The following is a 9,861-nucleotide window of genomic DNA, read 5'->3' on the forward strand; positions in this document are numbered from 1 at the left end:
ATCAAATGAAGTAAATTATATAACCACATAGATAATGCAGCTAATTAATGCTCTCTCTCTTCTCTTTCCCCTTCTCTTCCCCTTCTCCTTCACTTACTCTTTCACTTCCTTCCCATTCCAGTATCTAACGTCAGGTTTGTTGTTGTTCCTGCATGAAACTCCAATATGAATACACAGACAGAAGTGTTGTGAATCAGAGAACTTTACTGATATCCTTCTTGCATTATGGTCTCCTCCAATTAATCATTCCTTGTCATTCATTGACCCATTTCCCCAAAATACTTTATATATATTTATAGAAAAGAGATGATGATTTCAGCTCTAAAACCTCCAGCAACAAAGGAAAGGGTGATTGGCAGTCGTCATTTTCTCTAGTCCCTTCGTGGGGCCTCATCCCTTTTCCTCCTGCTGCAGGTAATTAAGGAAGGATTTGGATGAGGATCAAAAGGACTGATAGTAAACTTACTCTCCTGACTCTTCTCACAAAAAAAAAATCCTTTTACTTGACAGGGAATGGGGGAATGGGGGAGAAAAGCAAACTGTAGTTAGTAGGATTTTATTTTTGTTTTAGGGGAAATTAGAGAAAAGCATACCTTCTAAAGCGAAGCTTTGGAGTTGAAAGATTGATAGAGGTAGAATTTTCTTTTAAAGGGGGCTGAATTTGGGGATACCTAAACAAGATATTTGATTTAAAAAATACTACACCTCATCCTCAAGAATGAGAACTTCAGTTTTTACTTTCTATATCCTCCATGAGGAGAACCTGAAACACGCTGTGCACTTTCTTGAGTTAGCATGAGACAGTATTTGGGTTGAGAAATGGCAGCCCAGAAGAGTGAAGTCAAGTCAAATGGCAAAGTAGTCCAGCAATCAGCATCAGACAGGTTCAAATTTGGACCCAAAAGAGTGGGGGAAATTGTAAAATGTGGAAACAGCAAAAGCTCTGTCCCACCTAGCTTGAGTGCCCCTTGCCTTACCCAAAGTGATGCAGGGCCTAACTGGAGGTGGGAGGCAGTTTTGTGCGTGTGAGATGTAACTTTTCCCAGAAATCTGGGGGTACAAATGATGCTCCAGGGTTTGATCAGTACAAAAGACATGCACGCCCGGGTCTTGGAACCTCCTACTGTATCTCATAGATTGTAGAATCGCTATGCATCAAGTCAAGCAAAACAACCCAGAAGGAAAGGGTGAGGGAAAGTTTCAGAACAGGAGAGACTTTCCCCCAGGCAGCTCTGTAGAGCAGCAGGGCAGGCAGAAGGTGGTTCTGGCAAATGCAAACCCCAAAACCGAGGGGGGCTGTGCAGAAGCTAGATGAGGCGCCCGCTATTGTGACTATTGGGGCAGAGCACACCATCCTTGCACAAACACCCCACGATAAACAAAGAGAAGTGGCTCCATTTTAGAAAGGGATGTAACACTTTCACTTTTATGCTTCCTTACTGATATATGGCGACCTCCTTCCCAGTTTTATTTTTATCCACTGCTACGTAAAAACTTCCAGATCGCTCAGCATTTTAGTTCTTTGTTGCCTGTTAGTCCTACTTTAAATAAAAAACATAAACAAGTAAGAATTCGCATCCAGTTTTACCCACTGCCTCATCCTCCATACAATGCCCAACACATAGTCACTTCTCAGTGAGTAACTGTTGGCTTAGCTAATGACTATGTTACACAGCAGCTTCTCAAATTCAGCACTGTTGATATTTGGGGACAGATAGTGAATTTGTTTGAGGGCGCTATTTTACACCTTGTCCAATGCCTGGCACATCTGTCTGAAAGTTCCTCATGGCGGCTGAGTGAACAGGACAGTATCTACACAATTCCACACATCCCTGTAAGGGGTGAAATTACCCTGAACTGAGAACCGTGGCCACAGAGAAAGTGCTAAAGTCATAGGTTTTATGTGGGAATCGTGGATCACATTATAATCCGAGACTATATAATCAGACAATATAGTTGGAGGTAGGAGAAATGTCATGAGTTACAGGTCAATCTGTTTCAAAAACAGAGAGGGGGGGGGTTACTGTTACTATGAAGATAAAGAATTGTAAAATTAAAGTACTATTTGGTCGCTAAATTATCTCGCAAGATACTTAACTTGCAATAGGAAAAAAATCATATCTATGAAAGTGATATTTTCCTATTATTTTACCAATAAAGTTGTTTTAAAATAAGCCACTGGTGAATCAAACAAATGCCTGCCTATCTTCTTTCATGGTGGTTGAATGTTGAATACTATCTTCCCTGACACCTCATTGAACAAACAAAAGTAGCAAGAACAACGGACCCTACTCATGGTACCTTGCTGCATCAAAGCTGAAAACTGTATGTTAGATCAGACAGTGATGCCGCAACCTCCACTTTCTAGTTAGTAAAGGATGCCTTGGAGCCACAGGTACCACCAGGGGCTTTCTCTTCAAGTTCAGCTTCCAATTGATCCCCATTTTACGACTTTGTTCCTTTGCTTTGTGTTTAGATGACACCCTAAGGATCTCGTAAATGAAGAGTGTTTGAGAAATTGTTGTGGAAAACATGAAAAAAAAGTCATTAAAAAAAAAAACAGACAGGCGGTGATGGCAGAGGCCTTTCATCCTAGTTCTCAGGAGGCAAAGGTAAGTGGATCTTTCTGAGTTGGAGGCCAGCCTGGTCTACAGAGTGAGTTTCAGGACAGCCAAGGCTGCACAGAGAAACCCTGTCTCAAACAAACAAACAAATCCAGAAACAACTCAGCCCTGTGTTCTCTCCTTAATCTCAAACTAACCACCAACCACCAGCTACCAGATAACTGCTGAACCACCAGGTAGGGCAGCTATGCCTGGGTTTGCCAAAAATATTCCCAGTTGAAGTGTGATATTCCTCTCCCCTAATTGATAGCTGCCTTTTTTCCTCTTTCCATGTCTAGATGTGGGTGATAAATGCATGGTCACGTGACTGGGACTCAGCCGTGTCTCAGGCCTCCCACTGAGAGGCAGCCCCCACCGCAGGGATGCTCCAATGCTGTGGCACCGGCACAAAGATAAACTATCGGTGAGTCAATAAATAAATCAAGTCTTCTACCTCGCTTATTGATCTGCACATCCTCCCTCTCACCACTCCTAAGAGAAGTGAACTGGCAATTAGGCTGTCATACCGCTGAATCTGCCTTCCTTACGCTGTCAGAAGGCTCTGATATTCCCTGTGGCCCGTAGTATGAGAGCTGATTCTCAATAGGAGGCCCTGGCTCCAGGGTGGGCAGAGAGGGCTTTCCACCCTGCTAAATGCTGGCCAGAAGAAACTTAGATTAAAAAGTCCCCGTGTGCTACAGCCCAGCACCCCTCAGATTAGTTTCGGAGCGATAAAGAAGAGCAGCTGACCAAGAAAGGCCTGCCCTCTTCCCCGGGAGATAAGCCTTTCTTTTTTAGAACCAAAAATACAGCTCAAGAGATTACACGGGATCAGGAGTGAGCCACCTAACCATCTGCCCGCTCCTATCAGAAACCAAGGGGTCTGCAACATAGCACTGCCTTTGTTCCCAAGTCTAGGGACAGAGGTTGCACTGATCCCTAACACGGACCCCGAGATTAGCCCATGGTAGATGGGCCTAACCCCAAGCCTGGCTCAGCACCAGGCTAAATGCTCACCCTTCCCCTCCTCACGCGGAAGACTGAGTCACCTTTGCTTTCTTTTCCTGTCGGCCCACCCGTCATCTGCTTCCTGTCACAGACTTCGTTCCACAGCGCTCACTCTACTCGAACCCGTACTTCTTAGCCCTTAGTTCTCAGTCTGAGTGTGATGCGGCCTCTGGGACACACTCCCTGACCCTTGCCAAGCTAGAGTTAGGGTCCCTTCTTCAAATACGCTGTCAGCTGTTAAACGGTTTGCCACAGTTTGTGGTGATGGTGTTCATTAACCAAAACCACTCAAAATAGGCAATGGTGTCGTGTGGTCTTTGCTATTTCTCCCCCCACCCAACCCCAGAAACACACACAATACCTGATAAGTTCCAGGTTCTTGGGAAGCACACAGGCAATGACCGCATGCGTGACCCACCTGTGGACACCTCGTTATGTGTGTCACCTGCTGTTTGTCTTAGAAAAGGCATACATTTGGTACTGGATACATGGTGATTGTTATTACCCTATCGATTAAGCTTTACTGTAAGTATGGGATGTAATTTGTTTTTCAAGGCAGGGTTTCTCTGTGGAACAGCTCTGACTGTCTTGGAATGTGGCTTGTGGACCAGACTGGCCTTGAACTCACAGACATCAACTTGGCTCTGCCTCCAGAGTGCTGGGATTACAGGCATGCACCAGCACGGCCCAGATGGGATGTAAATCTTTTGATCTGCCTCTTAACATGGTAAGAAGTAGAGCCTCAGAGGCATTAAAATAATTTGGAAGAAAACAGTGAAGATAAGAGTCTAGGTAATAACTATCTGATCTAAACCCTACGCTCTTTCCCTATAGCACCCTGACTCTCTAGAAGAAATGACGAAAGCAGAGGAAGGGGATGAAAAGGAGAAGAGAGTTAACAAGGATGAAGGGTTGAGATTAGTGTCTTTCCTCCCCACCTTAAACATTATGAAATTCTTTAAGCAAGCATTGTGTAGCTGTCCCCACAGCACCAACTTCACCTGTTAAAAAGTATCATGAGTCTCTAGACAGCATCAAAATCTCAGCTACAATGTTGCTGCCACCTCCCTGGGACTTGATACATGCGAACATGGAGGGACTGATGAAGCCCTGGCCACACTGTCCATTCCCTTGATGACTTCAGGCGGCAGATCCAACATCCACTCGCTTTATCTGTATTCTGAACTTCATCCTGGCCTGATTGAGACTTCTGGAGAGGAACGCCGTGTCCTTGTGCCACTGGGCGGAGCCAAAATGCCTGGCAAGCAATCTCCAACACGGAGGTTGGGGATCATCAAGGCAGAGTCACAGATATTTGTATGGAGGAGGCAGAAGCACCAGATAGTCACTTATCCCCAGTTTAATAGGAGCCTCTGCTATGGGCAACTGCAAAGTAACACCTAGATGCTCCCAGGCCTGCTGTCTGAAAAGATTATCATGCCAGGTCAATGCCACCTCCATTTTCCTTTACCCAGGGAAAATCCAATATCTAAAAATATGTTTTTCTAGCTGCGACACAAACCAGAGAACTCAGGGAGACTCCATGTGAGTCACAGATTTTCTTTATGGAAATGACTTGGATGATCTGGAGATGGTATCCGGCCTCTGCTGTACAAGCATCCTGGCCAGCCAGTTCCACTAGATTTCCGCAGACATTGAATATACACAGCCAAAAGTCTGCATGCTGAAGTCGAGGATTAAATTGTGGCAAAAAGCAATGACCCTTGCCTCCTGGAGATGAAAAAATTACAGAACTATATGGACGGGTCGAAACTAAAATATTCCTCTTGGAATATTTCTACATGGTACCCTGCTTTTAGTAAAGAAACATAATTTAAAATTTGGCTATAGTAACCAAAAATGTTGCCAGTAATTCTCAAAAGCAATAAACCTTGCTATGTTAATGCAGAAAATCCTATTTCTCAATAGCTAGGAAGTCCTGAAGATAAGCTGCCCTCATGTGCGTTTATTTCAGAGAAGAAAACGGTGCTGTAACTCCTACTGATGGGGATGGATGGCTACTAAAATAAACACCACGCTCTGAAGGTTGGTGAAGTAGCGACACTGATTTTATTTGAAAGAACTGTGAAACTTGGGGCTTGGGAGGGGTTTTGTAATGAAGCCGTAGTCTCTCCTTTTCAGAAGAGGAGAGTGAGACAGATGGCTTGCATGACATCATACTAATGCTCACAGAAAAGCTGGAAGAAGGACTCGTGTTTCCCGGTTCAATACTCCTTCCTCTAGCACAGTTGCACTGAGCGCTGCCTGGGCTGCATTCTCAAAAATGCAAAAGTTGCTGAAATGTTGGTAAGTTTTGGGTTCGATTAGTATTAAATCCATGACCTCATGCATGTCAGGCAAATACTACCATTGTGTAAAGCCTCCAGCCATGTGTGTGTGTGTGTGTGTGAGAGAGAGAGAGAGACTCGCATATGCATATAAGGAGAATAGATTTATGATAAATGTATCAACTGTGCTAATATAGAACTTAGTACATAGACAGAGCTATGTTATGAAAACTCTGTTGTTATGCAATTTTGTCACATGAGCATCTTGGGCTGCATAAACCATGATAATGATGACATCACTAAGCAATATAACGTACAGAGCTGACCACCATCACGGACATACTCAGTCCATTCTTGAAAATCATTTCATAAATGAGGCATATGACTATGCACAGCAATTTATCTTCCATTGTTGTACTATATGGCAAAAATAAAAATAAAAATAAATAAAAACAAAATCTGGTCTTTGTTAATTCAACCCTGACAAAAAGCTTTTAGAAAAAGCACAGCAGGTCATTCAAGACACTTTGTGCTCATGCGATTGTTTGATTTTGAACAGAAAACAGTTCAGTGTTTAAACAAAACGTGCAGAGTAGACGGTCCAGAACTCTTTCAAGGACTGAAAAGTAAATATTATATTAGTATACTTAGGCTTTGGCAAGAATCATTTTTCCAACGTACTATTCAAACTCTTTCCACGCTGCGGTCACCCAGGGCTTGCCTTGGGAGCATATTTTACATATGATGCTCATATAGGATATGCTCACCTACAGTGAATGGAGAAAAATGATGATTGGAAAAATGAAACGTACGTATATCCTTCCAAAATAAGGCAGAAATCTGATACATATTATTTGCCTTCTGGAGCCAAGACCACACTTCGATCTCTGAGGGTTGGCATCGCCTCAGCCTGAATCATCTGACTCAAAACAAGGAGGAGCTATCTGTGGGCCTTTCTCCTCATACCCGGGACACACGCCCTTTACGCCACTCTGCGTAGGAGTTAATCAGCTGGGAGAATGTAACCTATCATTTCCTTTCTTGCGCCTAATTTTCTCAAGTATACAATGAGAAGCTGGACATGAACAGTCAGCCTAGCATAGTTCTTGCAGGGACAAAAGACCGTAGGCCATTTTATTGCTCCATTTTTGCTTGCCCTCACATTGAAACAAGAGTCAACACATGTCCCGGGCACAGAGAGATCTGACGTGATGGTAAGGCGCACAGAGTCAAATATAAAGATATGCACGAATCACACATGTATGCACATGAATCACGGATGCTAAGCAAGAGAACAGCAATCTCGCTGATAGCCCGGAATCAGACAGAACTTGAGAAGTTGGAACAAGCATACAGACGGCAAGCTGTCAGAAATATTAACACATAATGAGCTTTCTCTTTAGCAAAACATCATTTATGTCTTGCTCACTTCTCCTGCCTAAGCAATGAAATTAGAACTGGAAAATCAAAGGTGAGGTTGGACAAGGTAAGTCACCATTTCTTTAGTCTATGAACACTGCATTAACTCAGAAAACCACACACCAAGGCATGAATTTTACTTCATACTATGCAACAAAGCTAACTCTAACCTTAATCCTAACGCCCAAAACAACAGAAAAAAAATTTATAGACCAAGTTGTGTTCTTAAATTTCAATTTTAATTTCAAAGGTAGAAATCCATGATAGAAATCAATAATTCAAACAGGTAAAAACAATCTACCTTGAAGAACTCAGAAATAGCCAGGTCTGATGGTTCACAATTCTTAATATCAGAAGTTGGGAGGCTGAGGCAGGAGGATGAAGAGTTTAAAATTAGCCTGAAATATATAGTAAAATATCCCTGACTCACAAATAAAATAAAGCGAAAAATAAAGAAAATTAGGAAACAACCTATTTCAAGATCCAGTAATACCACTGTTAAGTATATACCCAAAGGATGCTCAATCATACCACAAAGACATGTGCTCAACTATGTTCATAGCAGCATTGTTTGTCATAGCCAGAACCTAGAAACAACCTAGATGCTTTTAGACTGAAAATGGATATGGAAAATGTGATACATTTACACAGTGGAGTACTACACAGCAGAAAAAAATAATGAAATCTTGAAATTTGCGGGCAAATGAACGGATCCAGAAAACGTCATATTGAGTGATGTAACCCAGACCCAGAAAGACAAATATCATATGTACTCACTCATAAGTGGCTTTTAGATATAAAGAAAGAAAAACCAGCCTACAGTCCACAATCCCAGAGAACCTAGACATAAATGGATCTAATCTACATGGGAAGTAGAAAAAGACAAATCTCCTGAGTCAATTGGGAGCATGGGGACCATGGGAGAGGACTGAGAGGGAGCGGGAAGGAAAGGAGAGGAGCAGAGAAAAATATATAACTCAATAAAAACAACTAAAAAAACAAAGGGAGTGCAGGAACCCTGTTGAAAATAAAGTATTTGATAGAAAGCATAATATTTTTGCCAGGCATAATGATACATGCTTGTAATCCCAACACTCAGGAAAGAAAGGCCGAAGAATCATGAGATTGAAGCCAACTTGGGAGACATTACAAGATTTCATCAGATAACTTCCTAATGCAATATTAATTAATCTTTGTACCGATTAAAATGTCAAGAAATTTAGTAATGCTATTCCAGAAAAAAAAATGGAGTGGCTGTCAATTAAAAATGTGGGAAAACATCTACTTCCCTGAAGAAGCTTATAAAGCCCTTTGGAGATGAGTACATTCCAAAAAGCCGTTGGGAACAGCACCATTTCCACCGTGGGTTCTGGCTCTCTACCACATCACCACGTCTTTTCAGAAGCCGCTAGCACCAGCACAGAATCTGTCCTGGTGATGCATTTTTTTTGGTCCCTGGACAAAGTAGACAGAGGGAGCGAACATTAGAATCAGTATTTAACTGTTTTTGTTGTTTGCTGCTTTTAATTTGAGTCTTCCTTAAAAATAAAAATAAACCCTTGAGGACTGATTGACTAAACAAAGAGAGAAAAAATAGTTTAGAAAATACAGGTTGGGTGTGAGTGGGCATACCTGTAACTTTGGCACTCAGGAGGCTGAGGTAGGAAGACTGCAAGTTTGTGGTCATCCTGGGCTGCAGAAAGACCTGGTCTCAAAAGAAAGGAAGAGAGAGGAGGAGGGAGGAAGGCAGAGGGAGGATGAGACCAGGGAAAAGAAAATAAAATATAATATTCTTTGCAACAAGAAACAATTTTCGACAAATTGGTGAGTGGCAATAGGGTCTGTCCATCCCTCTGTCCATCTGTCTGTCTGTATGTCTGTCTGGGCATCTGTCCGTCTGTCTCGAAAGGAGCAAGATGCAGTTTGGACAAGCATTCTTACTTGTCCCAATGACTTTGATATGATCCGATAAATATGTAAATTCACAACAGCACTGGAAATAAGAAGGAACGGTATCAACAGTGGAGGTGCTGGAAGAAAAAAAATCACGAAACAAACTAAGAAGACAGAATTGTGAATGAGTGGATCCAGTGAAGAGAGACACATAGGCAAGGAGCCTGGAGTGGATGGTGATGGGAGCAGCAGGCAGAGAGGGGTCAAGGACAAATCCCCCCTTGTACCAATTGGCACTGTGCATTTAGAAAGACCGCGCGGGTCCACTAAATGGCCACTCCTTGCACTAGGCTGAGTGAGAGGACAGCGATCAGCTCAGGGATCCATGCAGTTAAATGTAGCTCAGAACAAACACATATGATCTGTCACAAGCACCCAGTGGTACCCCTGAGATCAGCTAGAACTCAAACCTCCTCCTGCACTGCAAGCTCTTATAATCTGCGTCCACAGCTTTGAAACACATTCCCAATAGCACTAAGATGCCATGAGAAGAAAATGTTCCATGTAAGAAAAAAATTAAAAGCACAGTTCAGTTTAAATCATTTTAAACCACTGATGCATAATATAAAGTTATTATTTTATTATAATTT

The sequence above is a fragment of the Microtus oregoni genome, unplaced genomic scaffold, assembly GCF_018167655.1.
Source record: "Microtus oregoni isolate MIOR12 unplaced genomic scaffold, Mior012 000001F_ref0000356, whole genome shotgun sequence".
NCBI classification, from domain to species: domain Eukaryota; kingdom Metazoa; phylum Chordata; class Mammalia; order Rodentia; family Cricetidae; genus Microtus; species Microtus oregoni.